Source organism: Geotrypetes seraphini, chromosome 2, assembly GCF_902459505.1.
Source record: "Geotrypetes seraphini chromosome 2, aGeoSer1.1, whole genome shotgun sequence".
In the NCBI taxonomy this organism is placed as follows: domain Eukaryota; kingdom Metazoa; phylum Chordata; class Amphibia; order Gymnophiona; family Dermophiidae; genus Geotrypetes; species Geotrypetes seraphini.
The window spans coordinates 453,931,241-453,956,738 of record NC_047085.1 but is presented as its reverse complement, the minus strand read 5'-3'; the positions used below and the strand labels follow the sequence as shown (position 1 = coordinate 453,956,738).

Genomic DNA, 25,498 nt, shown 5'->3' with positions numbered 1-25,498 from the left:
AGTGGGGGGTCAGCAAAACGCTGATTGCTGCTGGCTGAATATTGGGTCCATAAGTCTTATCACTGCCAAAGGAAAGGAGCAGTTAGGGGAAACAATATTGTCTGATGCCCCCTTGCTGCAAGACATCACCCCTTAAGTCCAGCCCTCATAGGCAGGAAACTAGTCCTAATCAAGAGGGGCGGTGTAGTTCTCTTGATGACCCCAAATTTATAAAACTGCTGAGATCATTTTTTTAAACCCGCCCCCCCAAACCTCCCCCCCCCCCAGTATCTGACACTGCAGAAACAGGCAAGAATGATTAAGTCTCAGGAGGCTTGTCACTTCTGTTCCACCATCTGCTACTTATCATTTCTATATTGGGCTCTCCGTCAGCTGTTAAACAGTGAGATCTGCATGAAATGAAGTTAGAGACACGCTCACAAAGTAATTAAGCTAAATCTTAAAAAACCATTAAAGAACATCAACAAAATAAATCTGGAAAATTCCAATGTCAGAGTTAATAGAGAATTCTTTTGTTAGTGCTCATATAGGAAGTAGGAATGAAACGCAGATCAAAAGGATTTTTAAGGACCTTGTTTTAAAGAGTGTTTCTGTTATGTAATATAATCAGGGTCCTTGGTGTATCACAATTCTACATCAAGATCCACAAATTTTGGCCACTGGTACAAAATTGCTGCGGTAGACCAGGGATTGTGCCAAAGACACAGTGGTCCAATAACAAATTCAAACATGAAATTGCTAATCTCTGGGGGGGACTGCCAGTGCTTTTACTTTCTCTGTGAATTTCTGCTTCAGATTGAGCCCAGTGAAAGGCCTGTGCTGCTTCACGGCTTCCTTGGGGATCAGTTTAGGCTTATGTCATACCCACTGTCTTATGGATTGGGGCAGTCCATCCAGGAACTGTTCCAGGAGTACCACTCTCGCTATCTCCGGGTCAGTTTTTCCCTTGAGTTGAAGCCATCGCCAGACTATTTAATTAAAGCCCTTAAAAAAAAAACCCTCTGAGGATTCTCCTTTCATTATAGAGAAGCTTTTCAGAACTGTTGTCAATAGGCTTCTGGGGTGCATCTGGCACTTTCCAGAATAGCAGCCATATGTTGCCATTCCCGTAGAGTTGACATCCTGGAAAGTAGTCTGACTAATACCGTAATAATAAACTTTATTCTTATATACCACCCCATCACAAAGTTCTAGGCGGTTCACAACAAAGAAGACTGGACAGTCAGTGAAAATACAAATCATAAGGAAATATAAAATGAACCGGTTAGACCATTACCCAAATAAGTTGGCTGTGTGGCTTCAGGCTATCCTGACAATTGAACAATCCTCTCAAAACTGGTCAGAAAATAGTCGGGATTATCCTCTGCTACCATTTTCTTCAGCACAGGAACTGAAGGAGAAGACCCAGGTGCTTGAGGAATGGTGGCTGCCTGTCCTGTAAGGCCTGTTGCAGTTCTATAATCATCTGCAACAATTGCTGCTGTTGTATCTGCTGCTCCAAATGGGCCTGATAATCTGCTGCCATTGCTGCAGCTGCTCCTGCCCTTCTAATATCACCTGAACAAATTTCGCCATACTTTTTAGCTCCACTTTCTATTGGGCTTTCCTTTGGCTCCAACCGGATTTTCTTGTTTTTCCTACTCCAGTCCAGGCCTTTCCCACTGTCTGGTGTTTCATAAAATAAAACAAAACCAAAAACTCCTGCTTGTTGGGCTCTGACTACACTTGCTTTACCAGGTCCCTAACTCGGGGCAGAGCTGTGCTCCCTTTCCCCTTTAAGAGAAGAAATCCTATCCCCCTATAGTGAGGTCCCAAGCCTAGAAGATATCTGGACCAGCTTCTTCACATTGATGCTTAAGTTCCCCGATGAGCCCCCCATATGTGACATGGTAGAACAAGTGCTATAGGAGAGGGTCTTGCTAATAAAATCTGGACATGCTTTGCAAATGAACAGAATGTGTTTATTGGCATACAAACCCTACCTGTTGTTTCACAGGTACAGAGAATGGTTATACTTTCAAAAAGAAGAGGACTAAGGTTCTAGTTTACAGGAACAAATTATGTTTCCTTTGACTAGACACTGCCATACCCCAAACACAGGGTTTGCAGTTCTTTGTCTATCACCCAGGTCTGGTTATAGCCAGTTCCTATAGTAAAGTCACAACTCCACAAATAGTGACTTGCCCCAGCCAGGCAGTATGTGAGAAATAGTCTAGAATATCAGGTCAGAACCCTCCTTTCCTCTCTTCCCTCTGGGTGCTCTATTTTCTCTGGGACTTCTCTGGAAGTAGTCCAGATTCGGGCATATATTCTCCTTCCTACCTGAATCCTGCCCCTCTGACCTAGCAAGGCTGGCCTTACTTCCTTACTGTGGCTCAGTTCTAAGCTGCAGAGCATAGGGTATTCTGGGACATAGTCCCCATACTTTTGGGCTAGCACCCCATTCTGCCTGGTGGTATAACTGTAGTCTTCGTAAGGAAGAACCCCTTACTCCATCACAGAGAATAACATATAACAATCATGCCACTTTTGTCTTGGTCTGTATTCCAGTTGCAATGACCTGTATTTGTGTTATATGTTGCCTAGTTACTTAACTATTTAACAATAAAATGTCCATTTCAAAATCTCTGCTGCTCAGAGCTCAGGGTTACTTGCTTGAAATTTGACTCCAACTGGATTTTCTTGTTTTTCCTACTCTAGTCCAGGTCTTTCCCACTGTCTGTGTTTCATAAAATAAAATAAAATAAAACCAAAAAACTCCTGCTTGTTGCGCTCTGACTACACTTGCTTTTCCAGGTCCCTAACTGCTAGAGCTGATTTTAGACATAACCGGGGAGTGCAAAGCCTAGGCAGTGCTTCTCTAGCTTCCAGCTGACTTAGGGCTCTCTCTGACCAGGGGACAGTTGCCCTAGTTGCACTCCCCCTAACACCATTCCTGCCATGTGTGACTGCAGTATTCTGTTAGCATGATATTTGTGTATCATTCTGCAATAATTTGGCTTATTCAGTTTTCTTGATAGTAGAGGGGATATATGTGAAGGGGAGGGGAGACGGAGGTTTTGTTGATCCTTGCCCTGTATTATTTGTATTTATAAAATGACAATTGTACAGAATATTGTTTCTTTTTATACTTTAATAAAATATGTTCAATATAAAATCATAACTATTTGAGGCTTGTGCAGATGGGGTCAGATGGTTTGCAGGACTGAGCTCGCGGGGATAGGGTGGTGATGAGGTTTTTTAAAAATTTCAGTCTTAGTAGTTTTCCGGTCCATGAAATAATTAATTTATTTCCGCCGGTCCATAGGTGTAAAAAGAGAATGCTTTAGAGAATCATGCTTAGCAGTGCCTAAGTCTTTCTCCACCCCTAAACACACCTACTTTGATATTAGGTGCTGACAGGCACCTATCTTTTGTAGAATCGTGCCTAAGAAGATAGGGGCCTATCTCCCAATTACATTTTTTTCAATTATGAGCTTGTTAAAGCTCATTATTGAAGCCAATTTACTAATTTAGTTAAGTGTCTATCAATTTAGGTGCTGAACTTTAGGAGCCATTAATAGAATTTCCCAGTTACTTTTTATAGAATCAAGTTTTTCAAGTTAGTCACCTAACTTTCAATTAAGTCCAATTAAAGCCAATTGTGATGTGTTCAGTGCTAGTAAAGACACTGATTAAACCTACTGCTCAATTAAATTAGGCACTGATATCAGTGCCTAACTTTAGGCGGACTTTATAGAATCAGGGCCTCAGAGCCTATTTATCTAATATAATAAAATGATAGGCCATGCATGCGCACTAAAAAAAACGTGTTCCCTGATCCCGTCGCGAAAACATGACTGCGCATGCGCGGGTTTTATGTCACCACTTGCTCGCGGCGGCTTTCAAATAAAAAAAAAAATTACACAGCTGCGGCGGCCTTCCTCAACCACGCCTCTCACTGTGAATGGTACCGGCTCCTCTCTCGAACTGCACCAGGATCGAGAGAGGAGCTGCAGCGCTGGCTTTCAACTTAAAACAAAACAAAAAAAAACCCCAACTGGAGATCGCCGCTCTCACCCAGCTCAACCTGTGCAAACCCCCCCCAACCGGAGATCACCGCTCTCACCCGGCTCCCACTGTGCAAACCCCCCCCCCAACTGGAGCTCGCCGCTCTCACCCGTCTCCCACTGTGCAAACCCCCCCCCCAACTGGAGATCGCCGCTCTCACCCGGCTCCCACTGTGCTACCCCCTCCCCCCCCCAACTGGAGATCGCCGCTCTCACCCGGCTCCCACTGTGCAAACCCCCCCCAATTGGAGATCGCCGCTCTCACCTGGCTCCCACTGTGCAAACCCCTCCCCCCATGGGAGGATGCGCCGCAGCAAAGTGCTGCTCAGGTACTGGAGGGGGAGAGACATATCGCTTCTGCACCGGTACAAACATCCCTCCAGCATTGGCAGTCGCTGCACGTTAAACAGGCTGCTTCGGGCTTTCTCCTGCAGTTGAGTCCCTCTGCCGTGTCACCGATGATGTCATCAATGACGCAACAGATAGACTCAACGGCAGAAGAAAGCCAAAGCAGCCTGTTTAGCGTGCTGCGGTTGCCAACGTTGGAGGGAGGTTTGATATTAAAGTCATCTTGCTGGGAGGGTCGCAGAGTCAGCGGGGGTTGGCCTGGGAGGGGAGAGAAGCGTATGCCTTGGGTGCTTCAGGCAGCAGCAGCGTTTACAATTCGCTGCTGTTGTGGCTTCAGGCCTTCCTCTCTGGCCGGTCCTGCCTACTTCCTGTTTTCATGAAGACAGGACCGGCCAGAGAGAAAGACCTGAAGCCAGCAACAGCAATGAATTGTGAATGCTGCTGCTGACCAATGAAGTAGTTAAATGAGGAAAGGGAGCAGAGGGGGAGAGAATGGCTTGGAGGGAAGGAGGAAGGTATGCCAGACCAAGGCAAAAGGAAGGAGGAGATAGAGAGAAGCCATATGGGAGAGAGAGAGAGAGATGGAAAGAGAAGAGAGGGCAGTGAATGGAAGGGGCAACATAGAGGGTGAATAGTATTCTAGCACCCGTTAATGTAACGGGCTTAAAGACTAGTAGAATTAAATAAAAAGGGATATTGAACTAACTTTCAAAGATAACCTACTTTCTTTAGATCAGAAATAAGCAAATATTGACAACTGCCAGCATATGTTAAATGAAACATTAAAGCATTTTAGTGATAGTCTCGCAGGAGGAGGGAGGGGTGGCTAAGGTAAAAGACATAAAAGGTTGGGTGGGTGAGAGACAGAGAAACATGGGCAGGTGACAAGGAGACAAAAAAATCATGGCCTGTAATGTGATAGGAAGCCAAAGCCCTTGTTGAGTCCTATTTGGTAGGTGTCAAAATATTTTATTACTTTGACTTCAAAGGTTTTATGTTCCTGGATTATTTTAAAAATTTCCTTTAGTATTCTCACCATAAATTCATTGATGAAGTGTTCTGGTTTTTTGAAATGTCTCACAAAGGTGACATCCTGGTTGACCCTTTGTAATAAGACTCCTGCATTCCTATTTAAATGATTAATTCCATATTCCTCAAATAGAGTTTTGAGATCTAACGAACAGAACCTATTGACTATTCCTTCGTTGAAAGTTATTAATACAAGACGGCAATTTATTTTTTCTGTTACTGCACCACAGACTTGGAATGCCCTTCCAATGTTTTTAAGGGAAGAATAGGAACTCGGAAAATTTAAAAGTAATTTAAAAACATTTTTTTTCAAGGATGCCTTTGAAAACTAATTTTAGTATCCTATAACCCTATTAAATTTTATCTTATTATATTTTATTGTCATATTACCTTTTGTATTTTTCCCTTAATGTTTCTTCTTTACTTTATAGATTTGTATTTCTTTCCCCCTTACCCAATGTTGTAAGTATGTTAAAATTTAATCCTGTATTGTTTTTTTAAATATTGCTGTTCATTGTATTGTTACCTATCAAATGTAATTTTAAACTGTACATCGCTTAGAAGTATGATTAAGCGATGAACCAAAAAAATTATTAAACTTGATATCTGTGTAAATTAATCCTAGTTTTTAGCATCTGGCTTATTTCTCCAATGTAGCACCCTTATTTACACTTTTTGCATTGAATGATATATACTACATTGAAAGATGAGTATATGAACATAAGAAGTTTCAAGTTTATTAAAATATTTGTTATACCGCTTATTCAAATTTCTAAGCGGTGTACAGCAATAAAAAGTAAAGTTTATAAAACAAACATTTAGTATTAAAATAATAAAAACAAGACAGTGTTAGTCTAATAAGGGTTAAACAGGGAGCACATAAGTTGACTACACACAAGTAGGAAAGGGGGAAGAACTACAATAATTTAAGTAAAGAGAACATTAAAGGTAAAGACACAAGGTAGGTAGGGAGACTAGCATAGGACAATTTTTTTATCCAAAGGCATCCTTAAACAAAAAAGTTTTGAGGTTTGCCTTTAAATTGCTTTATTGAAGATTCCATTCGTAAATGATGAGGCAATGAATTCCATAGGGTAGGGGCGGTAACAGCGAAATTATTGATTCTTAAAGTATTGATAATCTTGAGAGATGGAACAGTTAAGAGATTTTGTGATGTAGAACGAAGAGATTTAGCAGGGTAATAGGGAATAAGTAATCGGTCAATAAATTCTGGTAAACTAAATGAACGAGAGGTCCATCATGCCCAGCAGTCCGCTCACGCAACGGCTCATCAGGTCCAGGACCTGTATAGTGATCCTCTATCTATACCCTTATATCCCCTTTTCCTTCAGGAAATTATCTAATCCCTTCTTGAACCCCAATACCATATTCTGTCCTATCACACACTCTGGAAGCGCATTCCTGGTGTCCACTATCCTTTGGGTGAAGAAGAACTTCCTAGCATTGGTTCTGAATCTGTCCCATTTTAATTTTTCCGAATGCCCTCTCGTTCTTGTAGTTTTCGAAAGTTTGAAAAATCTGTCCCTCTCCACGTTCTCTATGCCTTTCATGATCTTGTAAGTCTCTATCATGTCCCCTCTAAGTCTCCACTTTTCCAGGGAAAAGAGCCCCAGTTTCTCTAATCTCTCAGCATATGAAAGGTTTTCCATACCCTTTATCAATCGTATAGCTCTTTTCTGAACCCTTTATGCTGAATATTTTTTTCATGTGACTATGAGGTCCTGTGAAATGTGTTGGCACTAGTGCTTCCCGATTTCCGATTCAAATTGATTCACTGATTCGAATTGATTCGTTAAAAAAAAAAAAAATCGGCCTGGACGATTATGTGACCAACTCTCCTTAAGCAGGAGGCGGAGCTGTACGAAGTCCTGCAACTGCCGGGGTTCCATGCCGCCTGTTCCTTAGCATACACAAGCTGATTTCTTACAGGCAAATGCCCCATGCACTGTAGTTTTATTTTGTGGTTTCCCTCTCCCTTCCCCCGTTTAGATCCTTGTTTGTTTTGTCTATGCTACCTCCCTATTTTTCATTTTTGCTCCATTTTTCTTTCTTTATTTTTCTTGCTTGGTCATCACTATTTCTTTTTCAATATTTGATGTTTCCTGTCTATCCAAGTTCCTCTTTAAATTTTCACGCCTTTCGTGTCTTTTCCCATACACCACGGTCACATAAACACTCACTCCTTTTGCTTTTAAGCTCAAACGTCTCTCGCGCCATTTTTTACTTTCACTTCATTGGGTTTTAGATGCTACAACCTGACTACCCACGGTAAGGTTCACCTATTGTTTTTCATCTCTTTATTTTTATTTTTACTTCTTTACTTTTAGTATTATGATATGGTGTGCTTTCCCGGTTGAAATTCTAATTTCCTTCTTCTTGGTTATAGCGGTTCCAACTCTCAGCGTTCTACATATTAAGGTACTGCGGTCAGATTTATGGTCTGCCTTTTACTCTCTGTGGAACTTCTTCCCACACTTTAATTCAGGTTCATTCCGATTTCTAGTTCTGGCGCTGCATGGTTGTTCCAGTGGTCACCCTCTTGTGTTTTATGCTCCTCCTGTATTCTATTTTTCTTACTAGATATATGAAGTCTGCTTTTTACCACAGTTTCCTTCATTCCATTAAGCATGGCTCCTTTCTGGTTTAATATGGTTCACTAATTTTACAAGCATGGCTCTTTTCAGTATCTGTTTGGTGCTCCTCCTTTACATTTTTTACACAAGCTGTTTTAATGTTTTATGACCTCCTTCCTCACTATTCTCTTAGATATTAGTTTTTATTTTTTTATTCATGTTTTACTCAAGGGCTTTTCGCCTTATGACATTAGCCCCGTACATTCTATTATCTCCATATATTCTGTATGGCTATGCTTCCCTTTTTAGATCATTACATGATTTCTAAATCTGGTTTATCAATATATATGCTTTACGATTTCTAAGCTGATTTTTCAATGTACATGCACATCCTATGTTTCCATTTTCCATATATGTTGCATATCTCAAGTGTTCTCTTCTTGATGACATCAGCCTCCTAAGTTTTACTATATTTTACTATAATTTTAATACAGTTTGTATAGTTATGTTTTTTTAGCTAGGGGGCTCATAATCGAAGGAGAAAAACATCCAAAAACCGGCCTAAGTCGGCACTTGGACGAACATTTCTCAAAAATGTCCAAGCGCCGATAATAAAACCGGGTTTTGGATGTATTTAAAAACGACCTATGCCTTCATAGTGCCGCTAAACGGGGCATTTCGGGAGGCGTGTCGAGGGCAGGACGTGGGCCGGCTTAGACTTAGTCGTACAGCATGTATAACCCAAAGTTTAACAACAGAGCCTAGACGGAACTTGGACGTTGTGACTTAGACCATGTAAAACATGGTCTAAGTCACAAAAATCCACCTAAACTCACCAGATAAGCACAGAAAACACATAACACAAATCCCCACACACTACCCAAGTGATCACCAACCCCCCCAACCCCCATAAAAATTTTATTCACAACTTTAAATTTCAGCCTCCAAACCATCATCACCTGGCCAACTGGCATAGGAAAGCCTAGTTGCCCAGCCCAGAGGCAGCTTAAGTCATCTTGAGGGGTGGGTTAGGGACCCATAGAGAGGAGGACCCATGCCCATAAGCCCCTGTAATCACTGCATTGATACATAAACATGTGCACTGCCCTATACACCCCCTAAACCCTTTTTTACTGGCATATAAGTGGCTCCTGCAGTCATAAGGGCTATTGAGGTGGTAGATAAGTGAGTCTAGGGGATTCTGGAGGTGGTTTGGGGGGGCTCACCATAACCTATAAGGGAGCTGTAGGGAGGAGAATACATGGCACCCTTTTTGTGAAGTTCACAGCAGTGCCCTGTAAGGTACCCCACTATTTAGGTGGCATGTCTGGGTGTGCAGTCTATCACTTTGCAGACCCCTCCCACGTACAACAGGGCTTGTTCTAGGCGTTTTGGACTTGGACGGAAAGTTGGACAGAAATGAGGTATAAAGATAGACGATTTAGTAGCTTGGACAATCAGATCGGCAGGACGTATAATTAGACGATTTTCGAAAGTAAAAAAAAGTTGGACGTATCTTTCAAAAATGAGTCTTAAGCTCTTTTTAACTTTGGACGACTTGCGAGATGGACGTAAACAGACTTAGACGTCCCTTTCGATTATGCCCCTCCACGTTGTAGATACTAAAGAACTGGCAGCACATGAGATTTAGTTTAAGTATAGTTAATGCCCATGTTTTTATGCATACCTGATAAGAGTGAAAGGATACTAATGTCCGTCTATCAGAAGACAACCAGAGCCTGGGACCAACATGATTTGAATAATGACCAGACAACAAAAGGTAGAAAAAATAATTTTTAGTTCAAAATATTTATTGGGATTTGCAAATAAGGATACAAAGAAGGAAAACATGGATGAAACACAGAGTATCATAACCTTGGAAAACAAAGGAGTTTCTGTTTTGTGATTACAATATGTCAGATTTGAAATGTGTATCCTGTCAGAGGTAGTGTTAGACCGCGAACGTGAGCTAGGATTTAACAAAGAAAGGAAAAGTCTTTTTTGTTTATTTTGTTTACACCACAACGCCAGTGTGGTTAGGAGAAGGCAAAGGGGGTGAAGAGGCTATAAAAGGGGTGAAGAGGCTATAAAATAAACCCACTATGATGTTTTAAAAAAAACATTCAATTGGGCAGGAAAATCGAATTGAATCGAAAAATCAATTCAATAGGCTGAATCGAATCGAATTGAATTTTTTTTTCCTGAATCGGGTAGCACTATTTGGCACAGTTTGCTCTTTGGTATATTCCAGGGACATGTGACATTCTCTTCCTTGTGAGTTTGTCTTGGGAGTGGGTTTTGTTTTGGGGTTTTTTACCAGTTTTTGTTTAAGATTAGGTGGCTGTCAGAATGCCAGCATAGGTGGAGCTGGGAATATTTTTTCTTTTAGTAATTAATCCTGTACAAAGTAATGGTTGTAAGTCTTTTATAATTTTTCTCAGTTTTTCCAGCTCTGGGTTGTATGTCACCACCAGGGAGATTTTTTCTATATTTTGTTTTGGGGTTTTTTTTTGTCTTTGTACTGCAATAGGTTTCCTCTGGGTATTTCAAGGGAGAAGGCAATATTCTCGGAGATGATTTTAAAATTGTATCCTTTTTGCTTCAAAGCTTCAATCAGGGTTCTGAGGTGTTCTATCTCTGTCTCTTGGGTCAGAGCAGATATGGTGGTATCGTGTGGCTTGGCTGTGTCACCTGCTCATGTCTCACCCACCCAACCCCTTTTGTCTTTTACCTTACCCACCCTTCCCTCCTACTGTGAGACTATCACTGAAATGCCTTGATGTTTTACTTACATATAGATTCACTAAGGGCACAGATCGGATCCAATCCATGAGAAATCTGATCCAATCCATGGGGCTGATTCACGATTCGCCTTCATGCAAATGAGGGCAATCGAAATTACGCCCCAACTAACCGCACGGATTGCTCTCCAGCGATTCCGATGCATGCGCAGACCATCTGTAGATGGTCTTGGTCTGCGCATGCGCTGGCCCTCTGTGCCCAGCAGAGCTGAAAAGAAAGCCTTTTTTTTTTTTTAACTTTTTCGTGAGCCTGTAGTTTTAACCCACTTTAAACCCGCTAGTTTCAACCACGAGCTCGCACTGCGGGGAAGGGAAGTTGGGACAGAGAGCAGGAGTTATCAGGGTAGCAGAGAGCGGAGAATTGGGGCAGACAGCAGGAGTTATCAGGGCAGCAGAGAGCGGAGAATCGGGGCAGAGAGCAGGAGTTATCAGGGTAGCAGAGAGCGGAGAATTGGGGCAGAGAGCAGGAGTTATCAGGGTAGCAGAGAGCGGAGAATTGGGGCAGAGAGCAGGAGTTATCAGGGTAGCAGAGAGCGGAGAATTGGGGCAGAGAGCAGGAGTTATCAGGGCAGCAGAGAGCGGAGAATCGGGGCAGAGAGCAGGAGTTATCAGGGTAGCAGAGAGCGGAGAATTGGGGCAGAGAGCAGGAGTTATCAGGGTAGCAGAGAACGGAGAATTGGGGCAGAGAGCAGGAGTTATCAGGGCAGCAGAGAGCGGAGAATTGGGGCAGAGAGCAGGAGTTATCAGGGCAGCAGAGAGCGGAGAATCGGGGCAGAGAGCAGGAGTTATCAGGGTAGCAGAGAGCGGAGAATTGGGGCAGAGAGCAGGAGTTATCAGGGCAGCAGAGAGCGGAGAATCGGGGCAGAGAGCAGGAGTTATCGGGGCAGCAGAGAGCAGGAATTTACTGAGCAGGAAAGGACATGAGCGACTCCCAGCAGTTGCTTCTTTGTTGATCAGCCAGCCCTGTCGGTGTTCCAGATTTTGTCTAGTGAATCTCTGCCTGCCTACTTTGCATGCCATTTCTCCTCATTTGCATGCGCGGATCAGATCGGATGGGCGGATGATCGGCCACGAGGTTATTGAATCGGGTTGGAGTAAAATCGGGTCGTAAAGGGGTCGCTAAGTGGTCGGGACTTGAATGGTGGGCTTAGTGAATCTAGCCCATAGTGGCAGTTGTCTACATTTGCTTATTTTTGACCTGAAGAAGGGTTACCTTGGAAAGCTAATCAAACAATGTACTAAGTTAATCCAATAAAAAAGGAATTACCTTTATTCCTTTTGTTTTGTTTCTGTTTAATTCCAACTATCTCAAACAGTAGACTAACACGGCTACCACAACATTTCACTCAAGAGACTATTTAGAAACAGCACACAATAATGCCATTATCATGTGCTTAGCATTAAAAAATAGGCCTCTCAGAACACTGCTGTGCCCGTAACAATGCAGTGTCAAATAAGCACAGCACTGATAACTATAGGGTAGGAATACAGCACACTGAAGAATGAATGAAGGGGAAAGATGGCAGAATGATCATTAAAAAAAAAAAATACATCCCCCCTCCCAAAATTATAAGAAATTCAATTTAGTAGAAGAAAAGGAAAAAAAAAAAAAAAAGAAAGCTAGGAATAGTATCAAAGAATTAAACAAGAGCCAAAAACAGGCATTTCTAGCTGGCAATCTGAATGCCACAGTCACATTTTTCACAAACATTCTAGTCTGGCCAGACTGAGGCTGTTACCCATAGTGGGTTTTCTCAAACTCTGCTGTTTCGTTTCCAGAAGTTAGAACAGGGGTGGTCAACTCCGGTCAACGAGGGCTGGAATCCAGTTGGGTTTTCAGGATTTCCCCAATGAACATACATGAGATCTAGTTGCATGCACTTCTTTCAATGCATATTCATTGGGAAAATCCTGAAAACCCGGCTGGATTCCGGCCCTTGAGGACTGGAGTTGCCCACCCCTGAGTTTGTAGGTGCTAGTGCTTCATATTAAGCAACAAAAATGGTACAGTGGTTATGCCACAAAATGTATAAGAAGAGACTAGAGTACTTGAATATGTATATGCTAGAGAAAAGAAGGGGGAGAGGCAATAAGATACAGATATTTAAGTACCTGAAATATATTAATACTCAATCCTCTTCCAGAGATGTAGGAGCAGTAGAGCTCAAGGACATAAATAGAGGTTGCAGGGAGATAGACATAGGAGTAATATTGGGAAATACTTTTTCGCAGAGAGGGTAGTGAATGCCCTTCCAGAAGAGATGATAGAGTCAAAAATGGCGAGGAAATTTAAAAAATAAATGTGTTGGATAGATATGGTGGATGCATAAATAGATAAAGGATGGAAATGCAACATGGCTATTGATGTATAGTGTTAAGCAAGAGTAGTGGGAACTAAGGCCAAAGCCAGGCAGACTTCTACGGTCTGTGTCCCTCAAATGGCTAAAGACTGAAAGAAGATTCACCAAATCCAGCAGAGGGGAACTAAGGCCAATGCCAGACAGACTTCAATATTCTGTATCCTTCAAATGGCAAAATACTGGTGAGGTTTGGCAATTCCAATGGTTTAGCTCACTTTACCATTGTGTTGCGAGTGAGGGTGCTGTGCAGCTCAGGGTTGGAGGGGGAGGAAGACATCTTGGCCAATGTTGAATACTGTCAGCAATAAGTGGTTATAACTAACACTCCATCATGTTTGGTTGCCTATACCTGTATAATTGACATAGTGGAGACTTGACAACCAGTGTTTAAGCACAGGTGACTGGAGCCTGCACAGTGGTGGGTGTGGCTCAAGCTACATTGTTGGGCAGACTGACTGGACAATGCAGGTCTTTATCTGTCGTCATTTACTGTGTTACTGTATCAGTACAAAACACAGCCCTGAGACAAATCTATTCACTAAGAAAACATGACCACATCTCCGAGGCATACCTCAACTCATATTGGCCCCCAATGCAAGAATACTATTTAAATTATTATTTAAATCCATAAATGGTGACAGCCCAGCCTACTTGAACAACCGCCTAATCCAAACTACCACAACCAGACACAGGAGAACCCAGACACCATTCACATACCCTCTAATCAGAGACATCAAACGGAAAAAACTGTACGATGGCCTTCTAGCCACACAGGCAGCAAAACTATACCACCAACTCTACTAATCGCAACCCCAGACTACAAAACTTTCAGAAAAGAAATAAAAACCCTGCTATTCAAGAAATCCATGAAGACTAACTAATACCGTATGGAACATTACAATCCTCTGAAGCAACCCGCTCTACTCTGTAACACCTCTGGACATGTCCAGAAATCCTCTTCTGTAATCCTTCAACCGCAAGGTAATGGCTGAATAAAAAATCACTAATGTAATGTAAAAAAGAAGTGCTTCTGAGAACTGCAAATACAGCAGAGGACCTGTCAGGTGACTGAAAGACAGATAGAGTAATGTAGTGTAGCTTATCTCCATTCAGAGGCAGGGGCATAGCTACACTGGCTAGAGAGAGGATGCTGGGCTTGATAAACTTTCACTTGACTTAGAGTAACTTTTTAATTTATAACATTTTATTGAATGAATCAAATAAATATACAATAATATAATATAAAGAAATATTAATTACAATTAGATTCACAATAATATTTCCATATATATTTCTATCATTCCTCCAAAATATATTTCCATATGACCTAATCCATTCCTTTCTACACCCCCCTTGATACCTTCCCCTTCCCCCCTAATTCTTTTTATTTCAATGTATAACATTGTATTGAAGGAATTAAGCAAATAAACAATTTAAATTTCCATACATATTACTATCATCCCTCCCCCCCTCCCCCGGAATGGAAGGTGACACAAATTATCAAGTATTGCAATGAAAAGTATCCAAAGCTTCAATGTAAAACATTAAGAATCATACTGCATTCTCTAGAGAAAAGATTTTGAATATAGGAGTCCCAGATTTTCAAAAAGAGACAAGTTTGTCTAGGAAATCTACAAACCTCCCACACCTCAAATAAAAGTAACCGAAGGAGTAACTTTTTTTTATGTTCTTATGACTGAATAAGCCAACATCTGGAAAGCTCTGATGCTGAATATCCAGGTTTGATTTAACCACCACAGCTGATTCTTAAAAATACAGCAAACACTGAACACAGAGTTTAAATACGAACCCAATTATACTTTCTTTTATTTAATGTGTCTATTCATGATTTACATGTGAGAATATAAGCAACTAAAATGGTTAAGGGGCTGAAGGAGTTCCGTACAGTGAGAGATTAGAGAAACTGGGCCTCTTCTCCCTTGAAAAGAGGAGACAGAGGTGACATGATCAAAACATTCAAGATAATGAAGGGAATAGACTTAGTAGATAAAGACAGGTTGTTCACCCTCTCCAAGGTAGAAAGAACGAGAGGGCACTCTCTAAAGTTGAAAGGGGATAGATTCCGTACAAACGTAAGGAAGTTCTTCTTCACCCAGAGAGTGGTGGAAAACTGGAACGCTCTTCCGAAGGCCGTTATAGGAGAAAACACCCTCCAGGGATTCAAGACAAAGTTAGACAAGTTCCTGCTGAACAAAGACGTACGCTGATAAGGTGCTCAGTTAAGGCGCTGGTCTTTGACCTAAAGGCCACCACGAGAGCGGACTGCTGGGCACGATCGACCACTGGTCTGACCCAGCAGTGACAATTCTTATGTTCATTTAAACATATACCCCCAATAAATGTAGAAAATCCAATTTTTAGATAGCCAGGAGATTCACACATGTAAATCTGCACTATCTGAATATTGCAAGGATGTGTGGTGGCACCAAAATCTAAACGGCATTCCCCATGCACTATAGTTACAGACATCAATGTCAGAATTTTACAGCTGTTCCTAGGTATGAGCACGCACGTATAGATTTTGTTAAAATACTATTTTAGGCAGCACTTTACAAGAGGTATTAAGAAAGGTTTCCTCTTTATTTTCCCCCCCCCCACCAGTCTCTTTTCCCTCTTGAGTTTTGAGAGGGAAAAAGCTGATAGCACAGAAAGATTTGTAACCTTAGCATTTAATTAGGGGAAGGGGAAAAGGACTGGGACTTGTATACTGCCTTTTTGTAATTTTACAACCACATTCAAAGCAGTTTACATACAGGTACTTCAAACATTTTCAGGATGCTGAGGCTGTAGTTCTAACCAATATGGCACACTTGCCGCCCATTTAGGGGCATTTATTATTATTTTTTATTCAATTTCTATACCGTTCTCCCAGGGGAGCACAGCACGGTTTACATTAATTTATTCAGGTACTCAAGCATTTTCCCTGTCTGTCCTGGTGGGCTCACAATCTATCTAATGTACCTGGGGCAATGGAGGGATTAAGTGACTTGCCCAGGGTCACAAGGAGCAATGTGGGTTTTGAACCCACAACCCCAGGGTGCTGAGGCTGTAGCTTTAACCACTGCGCCACACACTCCCCCGTGTAAGTTTCCAAAATAGCAGACATACACGTCTAAAGGCTAGATGCACTAAAGATAGCGACTCAGTCGCTGTTGGACGATTCTCTGACCAATTCTCCAGCAGTGATCGATGCACTATCAAGTTTGCATGCAAGTGATTTGCACGGAGGTGCAAATCATTTGCATGCAAACATGACCGATTCAATCGATACATTTGCAGAGCCCCGTTAGGGCTTTTGTATTTATTTTTAATGGAACAGATATTTTGCTTCTGTAATACACACAAAATATCTGTGCCATTGAAAAAAAAACTAAAACAATCGGGTTTTAGAATTGGTAAAACCCGATGCTAAATAGCCAAGCTATGTTAGTGCATCAATCGCTTGGCTATTTTGGATGGGGTTGTATTACACAAAAAGAAAAGAAACGTTTACAAATAATTCAAAATATTGCAGTCAAACTTTTACACAATGGTAAAAAGTATGACCATGTAACTCCTTACTTGATCGAGTCGCAATGGCTCCCCATTACTTATCGCATCACTTATAAAATTTTGTTGCTGGTATGTAAAACTCTATCCACAAGTGAACCATCATTTATAAATCGGATGCTTATCCCGTACAATTTATCACGCACTCTTCGATCTTTAGCACAAGGATTACTGGTAGTCCCTTCTTTAAAAGTGGTAGGTACCAGGAGTCATGATATGTTTTCAATTGTGGCCCCCCAAACTTGGAACTCTCTACCACAATAAATAAGAGATGAAAAGGAACTCAGTCTCTTTAAAAATAAATTAAAAACTTTCCTTTTTAAAGATGCTTTTAGACTCTAAAACAAATACTTTTTAAACAGTGTAGCTAAGTCATCCCTCCTTATGTTTTTTCCTTGAATGTTCCCTTTTCTTCTTTTTAAAACATTTATTATGTAACTTTTCCCTTTTATCATTTTGTGTTCTTGTTTGTCTGTTTGAGTCTGTTTTTTAACTTTTATATAATATTACTTATATGTTTTTTTAAAATGTTTATATATCTTATTGTAAATCGCTTAGTAAATTATGGATAGGCAATTCATCAAATTATTAAAATAAACATAATAAACATAAACATATTCATTTACAATGGGCATCGGGTCGGTTATCAGCGATCGTCGCTAAACCTTGTTCACAAGGACAGAAACTATACATCATTTCCATCTTTTTAGCAGAGAAAAAAACCTCTGCTGCTCAAAAAGACTGAGCCCATGAAAGCACAATGATGGAACACTGGTATCCAAATGAAGGCAGAATGAATATAATCAATTCATTACCGTATTGAGTCACTGAAGCTTCTCTGGCCTCCCGACTGCTTTACAGAGTGGGAACACTGCCCAGATTTACACTCAGTGATCTGATTGCTCACAAAAGGGCCTATGAGGGTTTAACAAAAGCATGAACTGCTACCAGCGAAACACTGAATAATCAATGAGAAACACTATAAATTATACAGCTGTCGTAAAGTGCTGAAATGCTTCCTCCTCAAAACTGCCGTTGACAACTAGACATGGCTGAGCAGAAAGGAGACGCATGTTATGGAAGACGCACAGACTTACTTTCCTTTAAAGTTTATTTCTCAATTAGCTTTGAGTAAGACGCTTCAAAAAATTCCAATTATCCAAGCAAAAAAAAAAAAAAGCTAATTTATGATACAATGCAGCAAGAAGTCAATGAAAAGCAGACTGACAAGGGATGATTTAGTTCAGTGCGCACAGGATTTAAAGGACAATATAATCAGAGTCAGTACTTAGGTTTCAAAATCCCCCTTTTTATCTGGATAGTGGTGTGCTGTGGAGGATCCACTGAATTATTATTGTGATAATACTGTATACATTAGCCCAACAAAAGAATGAAGTGAGCCACAAGAAGGGGTGAAGGAAACAACCTGTAGAGGGGAAAATACTTTTAGATAGGGTTTTAATTATTTGAAATTGGATCAAGTTACTAAAGGAAGCAGCATTTCACATATTCTGTTATCTGACAACCCCTGCTACAGGCAATACATTGAAACATGGCCCATATCGGGTCTCCAATAAAATTTGCCTCCTTCTTCCCTTCTTTTGGCTGAATTCACTGTCTTGCTGTGCTGTTTGATGCTGTGTTGTTGATTCCTTCTGACCTGGCTTGACAATACAAATTAAGCAATAAAAAGGGCTCGCGGGGTTGTTTAAATTATTTCTAGGTTTACTTTGAATGGTTATCATTCAGGGGACTCCAGCCAGGTCAGTCCCCAGACTTAGAGCCCCCTGAAGAGGGCGTGACACTGTATAAGTCCAGTAGCATAGTGGGGTGGGGGAGGGGGGGGCAGAAGAGCAGATTGCCCCGTGCGCTATCTTCACACACGCATAATCCTCAAGCGATGACAAAAATGTCTGTTGCTACTTGATATGTTGTGACTTACAAGTATTCTCCTGCATATCCTTGTACGTATTTTACAAAAAGCTCCATTTTTTTTTTTTTTTTTTTTTTTCAGCAAGTCTTTTGTAAAATATCCAAGAAATTGCGAACACCCTACCTTTGAAATCTCATTTCCCATTTCCCACTATCTGGATCTTCAGTGCCTGTGTTCCCATGTAGAGACTATGGCCCAGATTCACTAACCTGACCGATCGTGTCCTGACCGGTTTGCGACCAGTTTGCAACCCCGACCCGATTCACTAAACTTCTGGCCAATCCTGTCCACACCCGATCTGATCCGCACATGCAAATGAGGGAAATGCATGCATAAGGAGGAAGGCAATAATTAACTAGAGCAACGAAGGAACACCGATTGTGGTGGCTGATCCCAAAACAAGTGACTGCTGAGGACCAGTCGCTCACGTCCCTGCCGACCCTCCTGCTCTCTGCCTCACAGCTGGCACCCCTATAAGTTGACAGCTCCCTGGTTCAGGTAGCAAGATTTTCTTGCTGGCCCGGGCTGCCAGTGTGGATTTGCTCTTCTCCATCGCCATCAAATAGCTGACATCGGCCAGCACTGCCTCCAGGTCTGCCATGGTGAAGCGAGAAAGCAGAGAGAGCGCGCGCGCTCCCACCTGCACCACACCATGGAGTGAGAAAAGCTCACCGAAATAATAATAATAAAGAATAGTAATTTTTTTTTTTTTAAACCCACTGTGTCCTCCCCTTCCCCTGACGAAAAATGTATCCTCCTCTCGAGAGTTCTCAATGCAGCAACATGTCGACCCACGGTTTAATTTTGTGTGTGTGTGTGTGTGTGTTGTCCTTGTTGCGATCCTGTGGTATACAGTTGAGGGAGGTCTGGACTCTTGACGGGTGGCACGAGCTGCCCGTCCCGCCGTTGACAAGACAGGGATTTTACATGCCGCTTTGGGGGGTTATTTTGGGCCGCTGCAGCACGAAGGCATGGTGCAGTCGCTGTGGGGCGTGCCTCCGATCGAGATAATTTGCATGTTGAGGCTTACTGAATCGGTCGGCTGGGAAGACTTGGCCACGGATTGGACACGGATCGGAAAGGTAAGGGGGATTTAGTGAATCTAGCCCTATGTAAATTCACACCAGAAGTGTATGGCCAAGCTCTCTATATAGGGTTCAATGAATATGCATGAGGCAGATTTGCATATAAGTGGCCTCTCATTTGCACATTGCAATCTCTTACATATTCATCATGGTAATCCCGAAAATCTGCCTGCTGGGGAGGGTTGAGACATTCTAGTCTAGGGAATATTTCTTCATTACTGAGGTAACATTTGAAACTCTACTGGAGATTTTGCAGAAATTCATTTAATTTGGTATACAGTCATGAATATGTCAAACATAGGCAAAAGACAATTACAGTAATAACCATAAGTAATTAGCATGGCATGGTATGTTACTTACAATATCAACACAATAAAATTTCATAATAGACAGCTTTGGGTGTAAGTGAAGGTAGGGATGGGACTTGCATCCTGCTTTTTCTGTGTGGTTTACATATTTTATACAGCTATTTATTTTGTATCTGAGGTGTTAAGTGACTTGCCCAGAGTCACAAGAAGCTGCCGTGGGAATTGAACTCACAACCTCAGGTGCTGAGGCATCTGCTCTAACCACTAGGCCACTCCTCCACCGTGGTACTGTAGATAAGGTAAAGTAACGGGAGTTAGAAAATAAGAGGACGAATTTAAAGAAAAGTTGCACGAGTCAATATTCAACAGGGGTACTTTTTTTAAACACTGGTTAACAACGGTCAAAAACCCCTGTCTGGATCTTCAGTGCCCCTGCTTAGCACCGTGTAACCAGGTGACAGAACTTATCCAGATAGCACCGATATTTGGTGATGGGACAAAAGCGCGCCAACATTTCGGCCCAGACAATTGTGCGCAAGACTCCAGTGCACCACTGTAAAAGTTAATTTTAAAGAGCTCCGATGTGGGGTGTGGGGTGGGATCCCCCACTTTATTTAATACTGTTCGTGCTGCTTTTGGGAGAGGGTATGGGGGGTGCAACTCCCCACATTATACAGAAAACTTAACTTTTTCCTTAAAAAATCGGGAAAAGTTAAGTTTCCTCTATAATGCAGAATTCCAACCCCCCAAACCCCCTTCAGGCCAGCGCGAACACTATTAAGTAAACTGGGGGGGGTGCCCTCCTCACACACCCCGTCGGAGCTCTTTAAAATTAATATTTCCGGCGGTGTGCTGGAGTCTTAAGCCCAATTGTCTGGGCTCAAATGTCGGCGCAGGTTTGTCCCCAGCGCGAATGACTGTGAACCCCGATATTCAGTCTGCTCTCCGGATAGCTTATGCTGTTCAGATAGCGGAATGAATACTGCTGCGATCCGGACAAAGTTCTGGGACCACACAGTCTGGATAGCAGGTGCTGCTTTCTTGGCAAGTGATTTAAAATTCTGACCCAATTATTTTGATCTTTTTTTCTGGATTCACCTACAGATCTCATGGTTTGCAGCAGGGGGGGGGTAAGAAAAGCATGACTGACTCATCCGAACACATCTCGCTCACTCCCTTACCCCTCCCCTCTTAAGTCTTAAACGGTGCCAACACCAAAGATCATAATGTCACCCTGAAGCTGCTTCGATGCTAATAGAAGTAGAATTTATTAATGCGATTCATTCTGTCTTAATATCTAAACAAAATGCATAAAGGCACTTTATTTGTAAAGGAATCCAATGGACTTACTGCCAAAGCTTACAATGTGAAGCTTAATGCCACAATCTAATAAAACTGTACTCCTGTGTACAATGCATTGTTAAAAAGACTATGAAAAAATACTGAGTTAAATTTTTACGAGCAACAATAAAAAGCAGCAGGTTAACAAGACTCCAAGGGTGATTCCTGGCATTGAGTTGAAATGTGTACCAATATAGTGATGCCTGGGTATTAATTGTTAGTGGTTCCTTTCTAGCATTGCTAATGGTTAGACAATCCTTGTTTGTAGAGAGCTGCCTAAGGGATCAATGTGACACCATGATCCTGAAAAGCCCATGCCAGTCATTCTAGGGACGCCTGCTGGGTATCACAATCAGAGCAGCTGTAAGTTCTTAATGAAAACTGATTTGTGGGCGCATTCTTATTGCATATGAGACATTTCTAATGCACACATGATGAATTCTTACTTTGAATTCTATCACTACATGTTTTCATACCAGTTTGGCATAGTTATTTATGTTTATGCTTATTTAAAAACTTGCTATACTGTATATCGCTCTGATGTGCAGGTTAAGCTGCTTACAATATAAAATTGAAAAGAACATAAGAATTGCCCTACTGGGACTAGCCAAAGGTCCATCAAGTCCAGGATCCTATTTCCAACAGTGGCCAACCCAGGTCCTAAGTATCTAAGCAAGATAGCAGATTCTTATGCTGCATATCCTAGGTATAAGCAGTGGATTTCCCCAAGCCATCTGAATAATGGCCTATAGACTTCTCTTTTAGGAAATTATCCAAAGCTTTTTTTTTTTTAAACCCTGCTAAGCTAACTCATTTCACCACATTCTCCGGCAACGAATTACAGAGTTTAATTACATGGGGTGTGAAGAAATATTTTCTCCGGCTTGTTTTAAATCTACTACTTAGTAGCTTCATCGCATGCCCTCTAGTCCTGGTATTTTTGGAAAGAGTAAACAAGCGATTCACATCTACCCTTTCTACTCCACTCATCATTTTATAGACCTCCTTCATATCACCCCAAGTCATCTCTTCTCCAAGCTGAAGAGCCCTAGCCACTTTAGCCTTTCCTCATAGGGAAGTCGTCCCATCCCTTTTATCATTTTCATTGCTATTCTCTATACCTTTTCTAATATCGCTATGTCTTTTTTGAGATATGATCACCAGAATTGCACACATTATTCGAGGTGCGGCCATACCATAGAGTGATACAAGGGCATTAGAACATTTTCATCTTTGTTTTCGATTCCTTTTCTAATAATTCCTAACATTCTATTTGCTTTCTTAGCCACCGCTGCATATTGAGCTAAGGGTTTCAACGTATTCTCAACAATGACACCTAGACCCTTTTTCTGGGAAGTGATTCCTAACATGTAACCCCGTATCACATAGCTATAGTTCGGGTTCCTCTTTCCCACATGCGTCACTTTGCACTTCTTTATTTATTCAATTTTCTATACCATTCTCCAGGTGAGCTTAGAATGGTTTACATTAATTTATTCAGGTACTCAAGAATTTTTCCCTATCTGTCCCGGTGGGCTCACAAGGAACATCATTGGTTTGAACCCACAACCTCAGGGTGCTGAGGCTGTAGCTTTTAATCACTGCGCCATTAAAAATAGAACAGAAGCAATTGTTTAAATGAAACGCTCTTCTCTAGGGCATCTGCCCAAATCTCAGGTGCTGACCACTGCATACCAAAGGCCTGTTTAAAAACATATGTTTGTTAGATCCATTTTAATGAAAGACTGTTCAGCTCGAAGGTTAAGAGCAAGTCACTCCATAATTTAGGTGTTGAAAATAGGAGGAATGACAGCTGATTCACAAGTTTCCAAGTTTATTCATATCTTACTATGCCGCACCAAGGGCAAAACCTTCAGGGCGGCTTAGAATCTAAAATCAGATCAAGCAAGAAATAAAAGCATAAAATCACATGCTGCATAAAAGTAGGTTAAAGGGAGAACTCTAATTATTAAAAGAAGAGAGGGGAAGGTAAACATATTAGATAAAAACTTCTTGTGTCACGCAGGAAATTCTCCAGTGCAAATAGCCACTATTTATTTTAATAGGTATTTAAAAAAAAAAAAAAAAAAGTTTTAAAATCAGCTTTAAACTTATCAATGGTTCTCAATAATCGAAGCGCTAGAGGTATCGAATTCCATAGTTGTAGAACACCGCTGTAAAGATTATATTCAATGCAAAGAAATCCGACCATGTTACCCTCCTTTTGCAAGAAGCCCACTGGTTGCCAGTGGAACACAGAATCACTTACAAAATTCTTCTGTTAACCTTTAAGACCAGACAAAACAATCAACCTGAATTTATTAATAATCTTCTTATCCCTTATAATCCTTCTTAGACCCTAAGATCGACAGCTAATAACTTTTTTTCTATTCCGTCACTGAAATATATAAATACAACGAGGTCTACTATTTTCTCTGTTACTGCCCCTTCTCTCTGGAATAGCCTAAATTACTTACGCGAAGAATCAATTCTTAATCATTTTAAGACAAAGCTAAAGACATTTCTCTTTCTTTTAAGGGCAATTGAGTTCAACATTATTTATAGCAGCCCCTCCTATTGTTTTTTCCTTAATTGTTCTTCGTTATTTCTTTGATTCACTTTTAGCACACTAGTTTAATTACATACAGTATAATCTCGTTATAACAGATTTCAAGGGACCTGGAAAAATGGTCCGTTATATCCAGAGTTGCATTTTTTTAAAAAACTTTATTCAGGTCAACTTGAAACAACGTTCAATCAATGAGCAACAGTCCCTGCACAAAATGATTGCAAAACCAGAACACTAAAAGATGTTCTAAAGCATTATGTCGTACTGTACTGGAAAGAAAAATACTCTTGTCATTTTCTTCTGGGCTGCATTTTGATACTATATCATCAGCATGCCATGCAGTGTTCCCGCTAAGCTGCGCTGGCGTGCGCTGGCGCACAAAATATTAGGTCGCAGCGCACAAGTTTCTCGTCACAGCGCAGGACCGGCAAGATTGACTCATTTGAACTTCTGCAAGATCAGCATCGGAAGCGTGCGCTGGGCCGGAGAGATCTTGGGGAGCCTCCGACAGTGGCTTTCTCCCCTCTCTGCAGCTCTCCTTTACTTCCCAGCGCAGCGATTCACGAAGGCAGCCTCGGGGCTTTTGCTGAGTCGCGGCTGCCTCTGATGATGCAACTTCCTCTTTCCTCAGAGGCGGCGCGACACAACAAAGGACCCGAGGCTGCCTTCGTGAATCGCTGCGCTGGGAAGTAAGAAGAGCTGCTGGGAGGGGAGAAAACCACTATCAGTCTGGGAAGCTGCTGGGCAGGGGAAAAAAGGGACAGCTGCTACTGGAAAGGGAGAAGGAGAGATGCTTCTGGGAGGGGAGGAGGGAAAGGAATCTGGGAAGCTGCTGGGCCAGGAAAAAAAAGGGACAGCTGCTACTGGAGAAGGAGAAGGAGAGATGCATCTGGGAGGGGAGGAGGGAAAGGAATCTGGGAAGCTGCTGGGCCAGGAAAAAAAAGGACAGCTGCTACTGGAGAGGGAGAAGAAGGAGAGATGCTTCTGGGAGGGGAGGAGGGAAAGGAATCTGGGAAGCTGCTGGGCTAGGAAAAAAAAGGGACAGCTGCTACTGGAGAGGGAGACGGAGAGATGCTGCTGGGAGGGGAGGAAGGGAAGAGAGTTACTGCTGGACAGGAGGCTGGGAGAAAGAAAGAAAGGGGGCAGGCAGGGAAACAGAAGGAAAGAAGAGAAACAGAAAAAAAGAAAGAAAGGTCAGGGAGAGAGGAAGAAAAAGTTGGGGGAGGGAATGAGGTGTGGAGGAGAGAAAGCATACAGGCTGATAGAAGGGAAGAAAGATTGGATGCACAGTCAGAAGAAGAAAGTGCAACCAGAAATCACCAGACAAGGTAGGAAAAATGATTTTATTTTAAATTTAGCAAAGTGGAGGCAGTATTACCACAGTTTTCAAAGGAATTTGCCCAAATAACTTAATAGTTAACTGGGTAAATTCCCAGAGATGAAAACTTCCCTTCACTTACTATGCACAGTTCTGAATTTATATCTGCTGTCTATATTTTACAATATGGTCC

At 41.7% G+C, this 25,498-nt stretch overlaps 1 protein-coding gene across 2 annotated transcripts in view; it reads right to left on the bottom strand.

Annotated features, from left to right (window-relative positions):
* Positions 1-25,498, bottom strand: part of CCNY (cyclin Y) — a 384,247-nt gene that overhangs the window by 113,325 nt on the left and 245,424 nt on the right. The window contains exon 1 of one of the 2 annotated variants that reach the window (XM_033931527.1): positions 1,277-1,415. The exons of the other annotated variant lie outside the window; for it this stretch is intronic. The gene's annotated coding sequence lies outside the window, so the exon portion shown is untranslated. Of the gene's footprint in view, positions 1-1,276; positions 1,416-25,498 lie in introns of those variants that run through there. 2 annotated transcript variants of the gene reach the window in all.